The sequence below is a fragment of the Aquarana catesbeiana genome, linkage group LG09 (assembly GCF_042186555.1).
Source record: "Aquarana catesbeiana isolate 2022-GZ linkage group LG09, ASM4218655v1, whole genome shotgun sequence".
NCBI classification, from domain to species: domain Eukaryota; kingdom Metazoa; phylum Chordata; class Amphibia; order Anura; family Ranidae; genus Aquarana; species Aquarana catesbeiana.
In genome coordinates, this window is record NC_133332.1 from 24,321,506 (window position 1) to 24,336,328 (window position 14,823).

A 14,823-nucleotide genomic window follows, 5' to 3' on the forward strand; every position below is an offset into this window, starting at 1 on the left:
GTGCCCAGCTACTACCAGGGCAAAGAAGAATTTCCCTGACCGGGAATCGAACCCAGGCCGCGGCGGTGAGAGCGCCGAATCCTAGCCACTAGACCACCAGGGAGAGGTGTGCCCCGTGCTTCCCAGGCAAGCGCGAGGAAGTCAAGGGCACATACCGAAGATGGCGTTGAGGCGCTTTGGAGTGGGCAAATACGGCTTTCTTCACTCAGAACCAAGGTCTCCAAAATGGGGTGAAGGAGGCTCTTCTAGCTACAGTTGGTTAGCAGTGGGTTGTCCTAGTCTCTTAACAGCTGGCCGAGTTGGCCATGTGGGTGTAAAAGCGCGAAAAGCTTGACAACGCTCAGTGGAACTGACAAAACCAGGCCGATGGATGGCGGAGCATTTTCTTGGCTCTACGAAGCAGAAACGCAGATGATAGTGCCCAGCTACTACCAGGGCAAAGAAGAATTTCCCTGACCGGGAATCGAACCCGGGCCGCGGCGGTGAGAGCGCCGAATCCTAGCCACTAGACCACCAGGGAGAGGTGTGCCCCGTGCTTCCCAGGCAAGCGCGAGGAAGTCAAGGGCACATACCGAAGATGGCGTTGAGGCGCTTTGGAGTGGGCAAATACGGCTTTCTTCACTCAGAACCAAGGTCTCCAAAATGGGGTGAAGGAGGCTCTTCTAGCTACAGTTGGTTAGCAGTGGGTTGTCCTAGTCTCTTAACAGCTGGCCGAGTTGGCCATGTGGGTGTAAAAGCGCGAAAAGCTTGACAACGCTCAGTGGAACTGACAAAACCAGGCCGATGGATGGCGGAGCATTTTCTTGGCTCTACGAAGCAGAAACGCAGATGATAGTGCCCAGCTACTACCAGGGCAAAGAAGAATTTCCCTGACCGGGAATCGAACCCGGGCCGCGGCGGTGAGAGCGCCGAATCCTAGCCACTAGACCACCAGGGAGAGGTGTGCCCCGTGCTTCCCAGGCAAGCGCGAGGAAGTCAAGGGCACATACCGAAGATGGCGTTGAGGCGCTTTGGAGTGGGCAAATACGGCTTTCTTCACTCAGAACCAAGGTCTCCAAAATGGGGTGAAGGAGGCTCTTCTAGCTACAGTTGGTTAGCAGTGGGTTGTCCTAGTCTCTTAACAGCTGGCCGAGTTGGCCATGTGGGTGTAAAAGCGCGAAAAGCTTGACAACGCTCAGTGGAACTGACAAAACCAGGCCGATGGATGGCGGAGCATTTTCTTGGCTCTACGAAGCAGAAACGCAGATGATAGTGCCCAGCTACTACCAGGGCAAAGAAGAATTTCCCTGACCGGGAATCGAACCCGGGCCGCGGCGGTGAGAGCGCCGAATCCTAGCCACTAGACCACCAGGGAGAGGTGTGCCCCGTGCTTCCCAGGCAAGCGCGAGGAAGTCAAGGGCACATACCGAAGATGGCGTTGAGGCGCTTTGGAGTGGGCAAATACGGCTTTCTTCACTCAGAACCAAGGTCTCCAAAATGGGGTGAAGGAGGCTCTTCTAGCTACAGTTGGTTAGCAGTGGGTTGTCCTAGTCTCTTAACAGCTGGCCGAGTTGGCCATGTGGGTGTAAAAGCGCGAAAAGCTTGACAACGCTCAGTGGAACTGACAAAACCAGGCCGATGGATGGCGGAGCATTTTCTTGGCTCTACGAAGCAGAAACGCAGATGATAGTGCCCAGCTACTACCAGGGCAAAGAAGAATTTCCCTGACCGGGAATCGAACCCGGGCCGCGGCGGTGAGAGCGCCGAATCCTAGCCACTAGACCACCAGGGAGAGGTGTGCCCCGTGCTTCCCAGGCAAGCGCGAGGAAGTCAAGGGCACATACCGAAGATGGCGTTGAGGCGCTTTGGAGTGGGCAAATACGGCTTTCTTCACTCAGAACCAAGGTCTCCAAAATGGGGTGAAGGAGGCTCTTCTAGCTACAGTTGGTTAGCAGTGGGTTGTCCTAGTCTCTTAACAGCTGGCCGAGTTGGCCATGTGGGTGTAAAAGCGCGAAAAGCTTGACAACGCTCAGTGGAACTGACAAAACCAGGCCGATGGATGGCGGAGCATTTTCTTGGCTCTACGAAGCAGAAACGCAGATGATAGTGCCCAGCTACTACCAGGGCAAAGAAGAATTTCCCTGACCGGGAATCGAACCCGGGCCGCGGCGGTGAGAGCGCCGAATCCTAGCCACTAGACCACCAGGGAGAGGTGTGCCCCGTGCTTCCCAGGCAAGCGTGAGGAAGTCAAGGGCACATACCGAAGATGGCGTTGAGGCGCTTTGGAGTGGGCAAATACGGCTTTCTTCACTCAGAACCAAGGTCTCCAAAATGGGGTGAAGGAGGCTCTTCTAGCTACAGTTGGTTAGCAGTGGGTTGTCCTAGTCTCTTAACAGCTGGCCGAGTTGGCCATGTGGGTGTAAAAGCGCGAAAAGCTTGACAACGCTCAGTGGAACTGACAAAACCAGGCCGATGGATGGCGGAGCATTTTCTTGGCTCTACGAAGCAGAAACGCAGATGATAGTGCCCAGCTACTACCAGGGCAAAGAAGAATTTCCCTGACCGGGAATCGAACCCGGGCCGCGGCGGTGAGAGCGCCGAATCCTAGCCACTAGACCACCAGGGAGAGGTGTGCCCCGTGCTTCCCAGGCAAGCGTGAGGAAGTCAAGGGCACATACCGAAGATGGCGTTGAGGCGCTTTGGAGTGGGCAAATACGGCTTTCTTCACTCAGAACCAAGGTCTCCAAAATGGGGTGAAGGAGGCTCTTCTAGCTACAGTTGGTTAGCAGTGGGTTGTCCTAGTCTCTTAACAGCTGGCCGAGTTGGCCATGTGGGTGTAAAAGCGCGAAAAGCTTGACAACGCTCAGTGGAACTGACAAAACCAGGCCGATGGATGGCGGAGCATTTTCTTGGCTCTACGAAGCAGAAACGCAGATGATAGTGCCCAGCTACTACCAGGGCAAAGAAGAATTTCCCTGACCGGGAATCGAACCCGGGCCGCGGCGGTGAGAGCGCCGAATCCTAGCCACTAGACCACCAGGGAGAGGTGTGCCCCGTGCTTCCCAGGCAAGCGCGAGGAAGTCAAGGGCACATACCGAAGATGGCGTTGAGGCGCTTTGGAGTGGGCAAATACGGCTTTCTTCACTCAGAACCAAGGTCTCCAAAATGGGGTGAAGGAGGCTCTTCTAGCTACAGTTGGTTAGCAGTGGGTTGTCCTAGTCTCTTAACAGCTGGCCGAGTTGGCCATGTGGGTGTAAAAGCGCGAAAAGCTTGACAACGCTCAGTGGAACTGACAAAACCAGGCCGATGGATGGCGGAGCATTTTCTTGGCTCTACGAAGCAGAAACGCAGATGATAGTGCCCAGCTACTACCAGGGCAAAGAAGAATTTCCCTGACCGGGAATCGAACCCGGGCCGCGGCGGTGAGAGCGCCGAATCCTAGCCACTAGACCACCAGGGAGAGGTGTGCCCCGTGCTTCCCAGGCAAGCGCGAGGAAGTCAAGGGCACATACCGAAGATGGCGTTGAGGCGCTTTGGAGTGGGCAAATACGGCTTTCTTCACTCAGAACCAAGGTCTCCAAAATGGGGTGAAGGAGGCTCTTCTAGCTACAGTTGGTTAGCAGTGGGTTGTCCTAGTCTCTTAACAGCTGGCCGAGTTGGCCATGTGGGTGTAAAAGCGCGAAAAGCTTGACAACGCTCAGTGGAACTGACAAAACCAGGCCGATGGATGGCGGAGCATTTTCTTGGCTCTACGAAGCAGAAACGCAGATGATAGTGCCCAGCTACTACCAGGGCAAAGAAGAATTTCCCTGACCGGGAATCGAACCCGGGCCGCGGCGGTGAGAGCGCCGAATCCTAGCCACTAGACCACCAGGGAGAGGTGTGCCCCGTGCTTCCCAGGCAAGCGCGAGGAAGTCAAGGGCACATACCGAAGATGGCGTTGAGGCGCTTTGGAGTGGGCAAATACGGCTTTCTTCACTCAGAACCAAGGTCTCCAAAATGGGGTGAAGGAGGCTCTTCTAGCTACAGTTGGTTAGCAGTGGGTTGTCCTAGTCTCTTAACAGCTGGCCGAGTTGGCCATGTGGGTGTAAAAGCGCGAAAAGCTTGACAACGCTCAGTGGAACTGACAAAACCAGGCCGATGGATGGCGGAGCATTTTCTTGGCTCTACGAAGCAGAAACGCAGATGATAGTGCCCAGCTACTACCAGGGCAAAGAAGAATTTCCCTGACCGGGAATCGAACCCGGGCCGCGGCGGTGAGAGCGCCGAATCCTAGCCACTAGACCACCAGGGAGAGGTGTGCCCCGTGCTTCCCAGGCAAGCGCGAGGAAGTCAAGGGCACATACCGAAGATGGCGTTGAGGCGCTTTGGAGTGGGCAAATACGGCTTTCTTCACTCAGAACCAAGGTCTCCAAAATGGGGTGAAGGAGGCTCTTCTAGCTACAGTTGGTTAGCAGTGGGTTGTCCTAGTCTCTTAACAGCTGGCCGAGTTGGCCATGTGGGTGTAAAAGCGCGAAAAGCTTGACAACGCTCAGTGGAACTGACAAAACCAGGCCGATGGATGGCGGAGCATTTTCTTGGCTCTACGAAGCAGAAACGCAGATGATAGTGCCCAGCTACTACCAGGGCAAAGAAGAATTTCCCTGACCGGGAATCGAACCCGGGCCGCGGCGGTGAGAGCGCCGAATCCTAGCCACTAGACCACCAGGGAGAGGTGTGCCCCGTGCTTCCCAGGCAAGCGCGAGGAAGTCAAGGGCACATACCGAAGATGGCGTTGAGGCGCTTTGGAGTGGGCAAATACGGCTTTCTTCACTCAGAACCAAGGTCTCCAAAATGGGGTGAAGGAGGCTCTTCTAGCTACAGTTGGTTAGCAGTGGGTTGTCCTAGTCTCTTAACAGCTGGCCGAGTTGGCCATGTGGGTGTAAAAGCGCGAAAAGCTTGACAACGCTCAGTGGAACTGACAAAACCAGGCCGATGGATGGCGGAGCATTTTCTTGGCTCTACGAAGCAGAAACGCAGATGATAGTGCCCAGCTACTACCAGGGCAAAGAAGAATTTCCCTGACCGGGAATCGAACCCGGGCCGCGGCGGTGAGAGCGCCGAATCCTAGCCACTAGACCACCAGGGAGAGGTGTGCCCCGTGCTTCCCAGGCAAGCGCGAGGAAGTCAAGGGCACATACCGAAGATGGCGTTGAGGCGCTTTGGAGTGGGCAAATACGGCTTTCTTCACTCAGAACCAAGGTCTCCAAAATGGGGTGAAGGAGGCTCTTCTAGCTACAGTTGGTTAGCAGTGGGTTGTCCTAGTCTCTTAACAGCTGGCCGAGTTGGCCATGTGGGTGTAAAAGCGCGAAAAGCTTGACAACGCTCAGTGGAACTGACAAAACCAGGCCGATGGATGGCGGAGCATTTTCTTGGCTCTACGAAGCAGAAACGCAGATGATAGTGCCCAGCTACTACCAGGGCAAAGAAGAATTTCCCTGACCGGGAATCGAACCCGGGCCGCGGCGGTGAGAGCGCCGAATCCTAGCCACTAGACCACCAGGGAGAGGTGTGCCCCGTGCTTCCCAGGCAAGCGCGAGGAAGTCAAGGGCACATACCGAAGATGGCGTTGAGGCGCTTTGGAGTGGGCAAATACGGCTTTCTTCACTCAGAACCAAGGTCTCCAAAATGGGGTGAAGGAGGCTCTTCTAGCTACAGTTGGTTAGCAGTGGGTTGTCCTAGTCTCTTAACAGCTGGCCGAGTTGGCCATGTGGGTGTAAAAGCGCGAAAAGCTTGACAACGCTCAGTGGAACTGACAAAACCAGGCCGATGGATGGCGGAGCATTTTCTTGGCTCTACGAAGCAGAAACGCAGATGATAGTGCCCAGCTACTACCAGGGCAAAGAAGAATTTCCCTGACCGGGAATCGAACCCGGGCCGCGGCGGTGAGAGCGCCGAATCCTAGCCACTAGACCACCAGGGAGAGGTGTGCCCCGTGCTTCCCAGGCAAGCGCGAGGAAGTCAAGGGCACATACCGAAGATGGCGTTGAGGCGCTTTGGAGTGGGCAAATACGGCTTTCTTCACTCAGAACCAAGGTCTCCAAAATGGGGTGAAGGAGGCTCTTCTAGCTACAGTTGGTTAGCAGTGGGTTGTCCTAGTCTCTTAACAGCTGGCCGAGTTGGCCATGTGGGTGTAAAAGCGCGAAAAGCTTGACAACGCTCAGTGGAACTGACAAAACCAGGCCGATGGATGGCGGAGCATTTTCTTGGCTCTACGAAGCAGAAACGCAGATGATAGTGCCCAGCTACTACCAGGGCAAAGAAGAATTTCCCTGACCGGGAATCGAACCCGGGCCGCGGCGGTGAGAGCGCCGAATCCTAGCCACTAGACCACCAGGGAGAGGTGTGCCCCGTGCTTCCCAGGCAAGCGTGAGGAAGTCAAGGGCACATACCGAAGATGGCGTTGAGGCGCTTTGGAGTGGGCAAATACGGCTTTCTTCACTCAGAACCAAGGTCTCCAAAATGGGGTGAAGGAGGCTCTTCTAGCTACAGTTGGTTAGCAGTGGGTTGTCCTAGTCTCTTAACAGCTGGCCGAGTTGGCCATGTGGGTGTAAAAGCGCGAAAAGCTTGAGAACGCTCAGTGGAACTGACAAAACCAGGCCGATGGATGGCGGAGCATTTTCTTGGCTCTACGAAGCAGAAACGCAGATGATAGTGCCCAGCTACTACCAGGGCAAAGAAGAATTTCCCTGACCGGGAATCGAACCCGGGCCGCGGCGGTGAGAGCGCCGAATCCTAGCCACTAGACCACCAGGGAGAGGTGTGCCCCGTGCTTCCCAGGCAAGCGCGAGGAAGTCAAGGGCACATACCGAAGATGGCGTTGAGGCGCTTTGGAGTGGGCAAATACGGCTTTCTTCACTCAGAACCAAGGTCTCCAAAATGGGGTGAAGGAGGCTCTTCTAGCTACAGTTGGTTAGCAGTGGGTTGTCCTAGTCTCTTAACAGCTGGCCGAGTTGGCCATGTGGGTGTAAAAGCGCGAAAAGCTTGACAACGCTCAGTGGAACTGACAAAACCAGGCCGATGGATGGCGGAGCATTTTCTTGGCTCTACGAAGCAGAAACGCAGATGATAGTGCCCAGCTACTACCAGGGCAAAGAAGAATTTCCCTGACCGGGAATCGAACCCGGGCCGCGGCGGTGAGAGCGCCGAATCCTAGCCACTAGACCACCAGGGAGAGGTGTGCCCCGTGCTTCCCAGGCAAGCGCGAGGAAGTCAAGGGCACATACCGAAGATGGCGTTGAGGCGCTTTGGAGTGGGCAAATACGGCTTTCTTCACTCAGAACCAAGGTCTCCAAAATGGGGTGAAGGAGGCTCTTCTAGCTACAGTTGGTTAGCAGTGGGTTGTCCTAGTCTCTTAACAGCTGGCCGAGTTGGCCATGTGGGTGTAAAAGCGCGAAAAGCTTGACAACGCTCAGTGGAACTGACAAAACCAGGCCGATGGATGGCGGAGCATTTTCTTGGCTCTACGAAGCAGAAACGCAGATGATAGTGCCCAGCTACTACCAGGGCAAAGAAGAATTTCCCTGACCGGGAATCGAACCCGGGCCGCGGCGGTGAGAGCGCCGAATCCTAGCCACTAGACCACCAGGGAGAGGTGTGCCCCGTGCTTCCCAGGCAAGCGTGAGGAAGTCAAGGGCACATACCGAAGATGGCGTTGAGGCGCTTTGGAGTGGGCAAATACGGCTTTCTTCACTCAGAACCAAGGTCTCCAAAATGGGGTGAAGGAGGCTCTTCTAGCTACAGTTGGTTAGCAGTGGGTTGTCCTAGTCTCTTAACAGCTGGCCGAGTTGGCCATGTGGGTGTAAAAGCGCGAAAAGCTTGACAACGCTCAGTGGAACTGACAAAACCAGGCCGATGGATGGCGGAGCATTTTCTTGGCTCTACGAAGCAGAAACGCAGATGATAGTGCCCAGCTACTACCAGGGCAAAGAAGAATTTCCCTGACCGGGAATCGAACCCGGGCTGCGGCGGTGAGAGCGCCGAATCCTAGCCACTAGACCACCAGGGAGAGGTGTGCCCCGTGCTTCCCAGGCAAGCGCGAGGAAGTCAAGGGCACATACCGAAGATGGCGTTGAGGCGCTTTGGAGTGGGCAAATACGGCTTTCTTCACTCAGAACCAAGGTCTCCAAAATGGGGTGAAGGAGGCTCTTCTAGCTACAGTTGGTTAGCAGTGGGTTGTCCTAGTCTCTTAACAGCTGGCCGAGTTGGCCATGTGGGTGTAAAAGCGCGAAAAGCTTGACAACGCTCAGTGGAACTGACAAAACCAGGCCGATGGATGGCGGAGCATTTTCTTGGCTCTACGAAGCAGAAACGCAGATGATAGTGCCCAGCTACTACCAGGGCAAAGAAGAATTTCCCTGACCGGGAATCGAACCCGGGCCGCGGCGGTGAGAGCGCCGAATCCTAGCCACTAGACCACCAGGGAGAGGTGTGCCCCGTGCTTCCCAGGCAAGCGCGAGGAAGTCAAGGGCACATACCGAAGATGGCGTTGAGGCGCTTTGGAGTGGGCAAATACGGCTTTCTTCACTCAGAACCAAGGTCTCCAAAATGGGGTGAAGGAGGCTCTTCTAGCTACAGTTGGTTAGCAGTGGGTTGTCCTAGTCTCTTAACAGCTGGCCGAGTTGGCCATGTGGGTGTAAAAGCGCGAAAAGCTTGACAACGCTCAGTGGAACTGACAAAACCAGGCCGATGGATGGCGGAGCATTTTCTTGGCTCTACGAAGCAGAAACGCAGATGATAGTGCCCAGCTACTACCAGGGCAAAGAAGAATTTCCCTGACCGGGAATCGAACCCGGGCCGCGGCGGTGAGAGCGCCGAATCCTAGCCACTAGACCACCAGGGAGAGGTGTGCCCCGTGCTTCCCAGGCAAGCGTGAGGAAGTCAAGGGCACATACCGAAGATGGCGTTGAGGCGCTTTGGAGTGGGCAAATACGGCTTTCTTCACTCAGAACCAAGGTCTCCAAAATGGGGTGAAGGAGGCTCTTCTAGCTACAGTTGGTTAGCAGTGCGTTGTCCTAGTCTCTTAACAGCTGGCCGAGTTGGCCATGTGGGTGTAAAAGCGCGAAAAGCTTGACAACGCTCAGTGGAACTGACAAAACCAGGCCGATGGATGGCGGAGCATTTTCTTGGCTCTACGAAGCAGAAACGCAGATGATAGTGCCCAGCTACTACCAGGGCAAAGAAGAATTTCCCTGACCGGGAATCGAACCCGGGCCGCGGCGGTGAGAGCGCCGAATCCTAGCCACTAGACCTCCAGGGAGAGGTGTGCCCCGTGCTTCCCAGGCAAGCGCGAGGAAGTCAAGGGCACATACCGAAGATGGCGTTGAGGCGCTTTGGAGTGGGCAAATACGGCTTTCTTCACTCAGAACCAAGGTCTCCAAAATGGGGTGAAGGAGGCTCTTCTAGCTACAGTTGGTTAGCAGTGGGTTGTCCTAGTCTCTTAACAGCTGGCCGAGTTGGCCATGTGGGTGTAAAAGCGCGAAAAGCTTGACAACGCTCAGTGGAACTGACAAAACCAGGCTGATGGATGGCGGAGCATTTTCTTGGCTCTACGAAGCAGAAACGCAGATGATAGTGCCCAGCTACTACCAGGGCAAAGAAGAATTTCCCTGACCGGGAATCGAACCCGGGCCGCGGCGGTGAGAGCGCCGAATCCTAGCCACTAGACCACCAGGGAGAGGTGTGCCCCGTGCTTCCCAGGCAAGCGCGAGGAAGTCAAGGGCACATACCGAAGATGGCGTTGAGGCGCTTTGGAGTGGGCAAATACGGCTTTCTTCACTCAGAACCAAGGTCTCCAAAATGGGGTGAAGGAGGCTCTTCTAGCTACAGTTGGTTAGCAGTGGGTTGTCCTAGTCTCTTAACAGCTGGCCGAGTTGGCCATGTGGGTGTAAAAGCGCGAAAAGCTTGACAACGCTCAGTGGAACTGACAAAACCAGGCCGATGGATGGCGGAGCATTTTCTTGGCTCTACGAAGCAGAAACGCAGATGATAGTGCCCAGCTACTACCAGGGCAAAGAAGAATTTCCCTGACCGGGAATCGAACCCGGGCCGCGGCGGTGAGAGCGCCGAATCCTAGCCACCAGACCTCCAGGGAGAGGTGTGCCCCGTGCTTCCCAGGCAAGCGCGAGGAAGTCAAGGGCACATACCGAAGATGGCGTTGAGGCGCTTTGGAGTGGGCAAATACGGCTTTCTTCACTCAGAACCAAGGTCTCCAAAATGGGGTGAAGGAGGCTCTTCTAGCTACAGTTGGTTAGCAGTGGGTTGTCCTAGTCTCTTAACAGCTGGCCGAGTTGGCCATGTGGGTGTAAAAGCGCGAAAAGCTTGACAACGCTCAGTGGAACTGACAAAACCAGGCAGATGGATGGCGGAGCATTTTCTTGGCTCTACGAAGCAGAAACGCAGATGATAGTGCCCAGCTACTACCAGGGCAAAGAAGAATTTCCCTGACCGGGAATCGAACCCGGGCCGCGGCGGTGAGAGCGCCGAATCCTAGCCACTAGACCACCAGGGAGAGGTGTGCCCCGTGCTTCCCAGGCAAGCGCGAGGAAGTCAAGGGCACATACCGAAGATGGCGTTGAGGCGCTTTGGAGTGGGCAAATACGGCTTTCTTCACTCAGAACCAAGGTCTCCAAAATGGGGTGAAGGAGGCTCTTCTAGCTACAGTTGGTTAGCAGTGGGTTGTCCTAGTCTCTTAACAGCTGGCCGAGTTGGCCATGTGGGTGTAAAAGCGCGAAAAGCTTGACAACGCTCAGTGGAACTGACAAAACCAGGCCGATGGATGGCGGAGCATTTTCTTGGCTCTACGAAGCAGAAACGCAGATGATAGTGCCCAGCTACTACCAGGGCAAAGAAGAATTTCCCTGACCGGGAATCGAACCCGGGCCGCGGCGGTGAGAGCGCCGAATCCTAGCCACTAGACCACCAGGGAGAGGTGTGCCCCGTGCTTCCCAGGCAAGCGCGAGGAAGTCAAGGGCACATACCGAAGATGGCGTTGAGGCGCTTTGGAGTGGGCAAATACGGCTTTCTTCACTCAGAACCAAGGTCTCCAAAATGGGGTGAAGGAGGCTCTTCTAGCTACAGTTGGTTAGCAGTGGGTTGTCCTAGTCTCTTAACAGCTGGCCGAGTTGGCCATGTGGGTGTAAAAGCGCGAAAAGCTTGACAACGCTCAGTGGAACTGACAAAACCAGGCCGATGGATGGCGGAGCATTTTCTTGGCTCTACGAAGCAGAAACGCAGATGATAGTGCCCAGCTACTACCAGGGCAAAGAAGAATTTCCCTGACCGGGAATCGAACCCGGGCCGCGGCGGTGAGAGCGCCGAATCCTAGCCACTAGACCACCAGGGAGAGGTGTGCCCCGTGCTTCCCAGGCAAGCGCGAGGAAGTCAAGGGCACATACCGAAGATGGCGTTGAGGCGCTTTGGAGTGGGCAAATACGGCTTTCTTCACTCAGAACCAAGGTCTCCAAAATGGGGTGAAGGAGGCTCTTCTAGCTACAGTTGGTTAGCAGTGGGTTGTCCTAGTCTCTTAACAGCTGGCCGAGTTGGCCATGTGGGTGTAAAAGCGCGAAAAGCTTGACAACGCTCAGTGGAACTGACAAAACCAGGCCGATGGATGGCGGAGCATTTTCTTGGCTCTACGAAGCAGAAACGCAGATGATAGTGCCCAGCTACTACCAGGGCAAAGAAGAATTTCCCTGACCGGGAATCGAACCCGGGCCGCGGCGGTGAGAGCGCCGAATCCTAGCCACTAGACCACCAGGGAGAGGTGTGCCCCGTGCTTCCCAGGCAAGCGCGAGGAAGTCAAGGGCACATACCGAAGATGGCGTTGAGGCGCTTTGGAGTGGGCAAATACGGCTTTCTTCACTCAGAACCAAGGTCTCCAAAATGGGGTGAAGGAGGCTCTTCTAGCTACAGTTGGTTAGCAGTGGGTTGTCCTAGTCTCTTAACAGCTGGCCGAGTTGGCCATGTGGGTGTAAAAGCGCGAAAAGCTTGACAACGCTCAGTGGAACTGACAAAACCAGGCCGATGGATGGCGGAGCATTTTCTTGGCTCTACGAAGCAGAAACGCAGATGATAGTGCCCAGCTACTACCAGGGCAAAGAAGAATTTCCCTGACCGGGAATCGAACCCGGGCCGCGGCGGTGAGAGCGCCGAATCCTAGCCACTAGACCACCAGGGAGAGGTGTGCCCCGTGCTTCCCAGGCAAGCGCGAGGAAGTCAAGGGCACATACCGAAGATGGCGTTGAGGCGCTTTGGAGTGGGCAAATACGGCTTTCTTCACTCAGAACCAAGGTCTCCAAAATGGGGTGAAGGAGGCTCTTCTAGCTACAGTTGGTTAGCAGTGGGTTGTCCTAGTCTCTTAACAGCTGGCCGAGTTGGCCATGTGGGTGTAAAAGCGCGAAAAGCTTGACAACGCTCAGTGGAACTGACAAAACCAGGCCGATGGATGGCGGAGCATTTTCTTGGCTCTACGAAGCAGAAACGCAGATGATAGTGCCCAGCTACTACCAGGGCAAAGAAGAATTTCCCTGACCGGGAATCGAACCCGGGCCGCGGCGGTGAGAGCGCCGAATCCTAGCCACTAGACCACCAGGGAGAGGTGTGCCCCGTGCTTCCCAGGCAAGCGTGAGGAAGTCAAGGGCACATACCGAAGATGGCGTTGAGGCGCTTTGGAGTGGGCAAATACGGCTTTCTTCACTCAGAACCAAGGTCTCCAAAATGGGGTGAAGGAGGCTCTTCTAGCTACAGTTGGTTAGCAGTGGGTTGTCCTAGTCTCTTAACAGCTGGCCGAGTTGGCCATGTGGGTGTAAAAGCGCGAAAAGCTTGACAACGCTCAGTGGAACTGACAAAACCAGGCCGATGGATGGCGGAGCATTTTCTTGGCTCTACGAAGCAGAAACGCAGATGATAGTGCCCAGCTACTACCAGGGCAAAGAAGAATTTCCCTGACCGGGAATCGAACCCGGGCCGCGGCGGTGAGAGCGCCGAATCCTAGCCACTAGACCACCAGGGAGAGGTGTGCCCCGTGCTTCCCAGGCAAGCGCGAGGAAGTCAAGGGCACATACCGAAGATGGCGTTGAGGCGCTTTGGAGTGGGCAAATACGGCTTTCTTCACTCAGAACCAAGGTCTCCAAAATGGGGTGAAGGAGGCTCTTCTAGCTACAGTTGGTTAGCAGTGGGTTGTCCTAGTCTCTTAACAGCTGGCCGAGTTGGCCATGTGGGTGTAAAAGCGCGAAAAGCTTGACAACGCTCAGTGGAACTGACAAAACCAGGCCGATGGATGGCGGAGCATTTTCTTGGCTCTACGAAGCAGAAACGCAGATGATAGTGCCCAGCTACTACCAGGGCAAAGAAGAATTTCCCTGACCGGGAATCGAACCCGGGCCGCGGCGGTGAGAGCGCCGAATCCTAGCCACTAGACCACCAGGGAGAGGTGTGCCCCGTGCTTCCCAGGCAAGCGCGAGGAAGTCAAGGGCACATACCGAAGATGGCGTTGAGGCGCTTTGGAGTGGGCAAATACGGCTTTCTTCACTCAGAACCAAGGTCTCCAAAATGGGGTGAAGGAGGCTCTTCTAGCTACAGTTGGTTAGCAGTGGGTTGTCCTAGTCTCTTAACAGCTGGCCGAGTTGGCCATGTGGGTGTAAAAGCGCGAAAAGCTTGACAACGCTCAGTGGAACTGACAAAACCAGGCCGATGGATGGCGGAGCATTTTCTTGGCTCTACGAAGCAGAAACGCAGATGATAGTGCCCAGCTACTACCAGGGCAAAGAAGAATTTCCCTGACCGGGAATCGAACCCGGGCCGCGGCGGTGAGAGCGCCGAATCCTAGCCACTAGACCACCAGGGAGAGGTGTGCCCCGTGCTTCCCAGGCAAGCGCGAGGAAGTCAAGGGCACATACCGAAGATGGCGTTGAGGCGCTTTGGAGTGGGCAAATACGGCTTTCTTCACTCAGAACCAAGGTCTCCAAAATGGGGTGAAGGAGGCTCTTCTAGCTACAGTTGGTTAGCAGTGGGTTGTCCTAGTCTCTTAACAGCTGGCCGAGTTGGCCATGTGGGTGTAAAAGCGCGAAAAGCTTGACAACGCTCAGTGGAACTGACAAAACCAGGCCGATGGATGGCGGAGCATTTTCTTGGCTCTACGAAGCAGAAACGCAGATGATAGTGCCCAGCTACTACCAGGGCAAAGAAGAATTTCCCTGACCGGGAATCGAACCCGGGCCGCGGCGGTGAGAGCGCCGAATCCTAGCCACTAGACCACCAGGGAGAGGTGTGCCCCGTGCTTCCCAGGCAAGCGCGAGGAAGTCAAGGGCACATACCGAAGATGGCGTTGAGGCGCTTTGGAGTGGGCAAATACGGCTTTCTTCACTCAGAACCAAGGTCTCCAAAATGGGGTGAAGGAGGCTCTTCTAGCTACAGTTGGTTAGCAGTGGGTTGTCCTAGTCTCTTAACAGCTGGCCGAGTTGGCCATGTGGGTGTAAAAGCGCGAAAAGCTTGACAACGCTCAGTGGAACTGACAAAACCAGGCCGATGGATGGCGGAGCATTTTCTTGGCTCTACGAAGCAGAAACGCAGATGATAGTGCCCAGCTACTACCAGGGCAAAGAAGAATTTCCCTGACCGGGAATCGAACCCGGGCCGCGGCGGTGAGAGCGCCGAATCCTAGCCACTAGACCACCAGTGTGCCCCGTGCTTCCCAGGCAAGCGCGAGGAAGTCAAGGGCACATACCGAAGATGGCGTTGAGGCGCTTTGGAGTGGGCAAATACGGCTTTCTTCACTCAGAACCAAGGTCTCCAAAATGGGGTGAA

The 14,823-nt window shown here is 55.4% G+C and overlaps 34 non-coding genes across 34 annotated transcripts; all 34 read right to left on the reverse strand.

Annotated features, from left to right (window-relative positions):
• Positions 1-31: 31 nt before the first annotated feature.
• TRNAE-CUC (transfer RNA glutamic acid (anticodon CUC)) lies at positions 32-103 on the reverse strand. The gene has a single exon. It is a non-coding gene; the product is annotated as a tRNA-Glu (tRNA).
• Positions 104-448: 345 nt separating this feature from the next.
• TRNAE-CUC (transfer RNA glutamic acid (anticodon CUC)) lies at positions 449-520 on the reverse strand. Its single transcript has one exon. It is a non-coding gene; the product is annotated as a tRNA-Glu (tRNA).
• A 345-nt stretch (positions 521-865) lies between these two features.
• Positions 866-937, reverse strand: TRNAE-CUC (transfer RNA glutamic acid (anticodon CUC)). The gene has a single exon. It is a non-coding gene; the product is annotated as a tRNA-Glu (tRNA).
• Positions 938-1,282: 345 nt separating this feature from the next.
• On the reverse strand, positions 1,283-1,354 carry TRNAE-CUC (transfer RNA glutamic acid (anticodon CUC)). Its single transcript has one exon. It is a non-coding gene; the product is annotated as a tRNA-Glu (tRNA).
• Positions 1,355-1,699: 345 nt separating this feature from the next.
• TRNAE-CUC (transfer RNA glutamic acid (anticodon CUC)) lies at positions 1,700-1,771 on the reverse strand. The gene has a single exon. It is a non-coding gene; the product is annotated as a tRNA-Glu (tRNA).
• Positions 1,772-2,116: 345 nt separating this feature from the next.
• On the reverse strand, positions 2,117-2,188 carry TRNAE-CUC (transfer RNA glutamic acid (anticodon CUC)). The gene has a single exon. It is a non-coding gene; the product is annotated as a tRNA-Glu (tRNA).
• Positions 2,189-2,533: 345 nt separating this feature from the next.
• Positions 2,534-2,605, reverse strand: TRNAE-CUC (transfer RNA glutamic acid (anticodon CUC)). Its single transcript has one exon. It is a non-coding gene; the product is annotated as a tRNA-Glu (tRNA).
• Positions 2,606-2,950: 345 nt separating this feature from the next.
• Positions 2,951-3,022, reverse strand: TRNAE-CUC (transfer RNA glutamic acid (anticodon CUC)). The gene has a single exon. It is a non-coding gene; the product is annotated as a tRNA-Glu (tRNA).
• Positions 3,023-3,367: 345 nt separating this feature from the next.
• Positions 3,368-3,439, reverse strand: TRNAE-CUC (transfer RNA glutamic acid (anticodon CUC)). The gene has a single exon. It is a non-coding gene; the product is annotated as a tRNA-Glu (tRNA).
• A 345-nt stretch (positions 3,440-3,784) lies between these two features.
• On the reverse strand, positions 3,785-3,856 carry TRNAE-CUC (transfer RNA glutamic acid (anticodon CUC)). Its single transcript has one exon. It is a non-coding gene; the product is annotated as a tRNA-Glu (tRNA).
• Positions 3,857-4,201: 345 nt separating this feature from the next.
• TRNAE-CUC (transfer RNA glutamic acid (anticodon CUC)) lies at positions 4,202-4,273 on the reverse strand. The gene has a single exon. It is a non-coding gene; the product is annotated as a tRNA-Glu (tRNA).
• Positions 4,274-4,618: 345 nt separating this feature from the next.
• On the reverse strand, positions 4,619-4,690 carry TRNAE-CUC (transfer RNA glutamic acid (anticodon CUC)). Its single transcript has one exon. It is a non-coding gene; the product is annotated as a tRNA-Glu (tRNA).
• A 345-nt stretch (positions 4,691-5,035) lies between these two features.
• TRNAE-CUC (transfer RNA glutamic acid (anticodon CUC)) lies at positions 5,036-5,107 on the reverse strand. The gene has a single exon. It is a non-coding gene; the product is annotated as a tRNA-Glu (tRNA).
• Positions 5,108-5,452: 345 nt separating this feature from the next.
• Positions 5,453-5,524, reverse strand: TRNAE-CUC (transfer RNA glutamic acid (anticodon CUC)). The gene has a single exon. It is a non-coding gene; the product is annotated as a tRNA-Glu (tRNA).
• Positions 5,525-5,869: 345 nt separating this feature from the next.
• Positions 5,870-5,941, reverse strand: TRNAE-CUC (transfer RNA glutamic acid (anticodon CUC)). Its single transcript has one exon. It is a non-coding gene; the product is annotated as a tRNA-Glu (tRNA).
• Positions 5,942-6,286: 345 nt separating this feature from the next.
• Positions 6,287-6,358, reverse strand: TRNAE-CUC (transfer RNA glutamic acid (anticodon CUC)). Its single transcript has one exon. It is a non-coding gene; the product is annotated as a tRNA-Glu (tRNA).
• Positions 6,359-6,703: 345 nt separating this feature from the next.
• Positions 6,704-6,775, reverse strand: TRNAE-CUC (transfer RNA glutamic acid (anticodon CUC)). Its single transcript has one exon. It is a non-coding gene; the product is annotated as a tRNA-Glu (tRNA).
• A 345-nt stretch (positions 6,776-7,120) lies between these two features.
• Positions 7,121-7,192, reverse strand: TRNAE-CUC (transfer RNA glutamic acid (anticodon CUC)). The gene has a single exon. It is a non-coding gene; the product is annotated as a tRNA-Glu (tRNA).
• Positions 7,193-7,537: 345 nt separating this feature from the next.
• On the reverse strand, positions 7,538-7,609 carry TRNAE-CUC (transfer RNA glutamic acid (anticodon CUC)). Its single transcript has one exon. It is a non-coding gene; the product is annotated as a tRNA-Glu (tRNA).
• A 345-nt stretch (positions 7,610-7,954) lies between these two features.
• TRNAE-CUC (transfer RNA glutamic acid (anticodon CUC)) lies at positions 7,955-8,026 on the reverse strand. The gene has a single exon. It is a non-coding gene; the product is annotated as a tRNA-Glu (tRNA).
• Positions 8,027-8,371: 345 nt separating this feature from the next.
• TRNAE-CUC (transfer RNA glutamic acid (anticodon CUC)) lies at positions 8,372-8,443 on the reverse strand. Its single transcript has one exon. It is a non-coding gene; the product is annotated as a tRNA-Glu (tRNA).
• A 345-nt stretch (positions 8,444-8,788) lies between these two features.
• TRNAE-CUC (transfer RNA glutamic acid (anticodon CUC)) lies at positions 8,789-8,860 on the reverse strand. Its single transcript has one exon. It is a non-coding gene; the product is annotated as a tRNA-Glu (tRNA).
• Positions 8,861-9,205: 345 nt separating this feature from the next.
• TRNAE-CUC (transfer RNA glutamic acid (anticodon CUC)) lies at positions 9,206-9,277 on the reverse strand. Its single transcript has one exon. It is a non-coding gene; the product is annotated as a tRNA-Glu (tRNA).
• A 345-nt stretch (positions 9,278-9,622) lies between these two features.
• TRNAE-CUC (transfer RNA glutamic acid (anticodon CUC)) lies at positions 9,623-9,694 on the reverse strand. Its single transcript has one exon. It is a non-coding gene; the product is annotated as a tRNA-Glu (tRNA).
• A 762-nt stretch (positions 9,695-10,456) lies between these two features.
• Positions 10,457-10,528, reverse strand: TRNAE-CUC (transfer RNA glutamic acid (anticodon CUC)). The gene has a single exon. It is a non-coding gene; the product is annotated as a tRNA-Glu (tRNA).
• A 345-nt stretch (positions 10,529-10,873) lies between these two features.
• TRNAE-CUC (transfer RNA glutamic acid (anticodon CUC)) lies at positions 10,874-10,945 on the reverse strand. The gene has a single exon. It is a non-coding gene; the product is annotated as a tRNA-Glu (tRNA).
• Positions 10,946-11,290: 345 nt separating this feature from the next.
• TRNAE-CUC (transfer RNA glutamic acid (anticodon CUC)) lies at positions 11,291-11,362 on the reverse strand. The gene has a single exon. It is a non-coding gene; the product is annotated as a tRNA-Glu (tRNA).
• A 345-nt stretch (positions 11,363-11,707) lies between these two features.
• On the reverse strand, positions 11,708-11,779 carry TRNAE-CUC (transfer RNA glutamic acid (anticodon CUC)). The gene has a single exon. It is a non-coding gene; the product is annotated as a tRNA-Glu (tRNA).
• Positions 11,780-12,124: 345 nt separating this feature from the next.
• TRNAE-CUC (transfer RNA glutamic acid (anticodon CUC)) lies at positions 12,125-12,196 on the reverse strand. Its single transcript has one exon. It is a non-coding gene; the product is annotated as a tRNA-Glu (tRNA).
• Positions 12,197-12,541: 345 nt separating this feature from the next.
• TRNAE-CUC (transfer RNA glutamic acid (anticodon CUC)) lies at positions 12,542-12,613 on the reverse strand. Its single transcript has one exon. It is a non-coding gene; the product is annotated as a tRNA-Glu (tRNA).
• A 345-nt stretch (positions 12,614-12,958) lies between these two features.
• On the reverse strand, positions 12,959-13,030 carry TRNAE-CUC (transfer RNA glutamic acid (anticodon CUC)). The gene has a single exon. It is a non-coding gene; the product is annotated as a tRNA-Glu (tRNA).
• Positions 13,031-13,375: 345 nt separating this feature from the next.
• TRNAE-CUC (transfer RNA glutamic acid (anticodon CUC)) lies at positions 13,376-13,447 on the reverse strand. The gene has a single exon. It is a non-coding gene; the product is annotated as a tRNA-Glu (tRNA).
• Positions 13,448-13,792: 345 nt separating this feature from the next.
• Positions 13,793-13,864, reverse strand: TRNAE-CUC (transfer RNA glutamic acid (anticodon CUC)). The gene has a single exon. It is a non-coding gene; the product is annotated as a tRNA-Glu (tRNA).
• A 345-nt stretch (positions 13,865-14,209) lies between these two features.
• On the reverse strand, positions 14,210-14,281 carry TRNAE-CUC (transfer RNA glutamic acid (anticodon CUC)). The gene has a single exon. It is a non-coding gene; the product is annotated as a tRNA-Glu (tRNA).
• Positions 14,282-14,823: the final 542 nt, after the last annotated feature.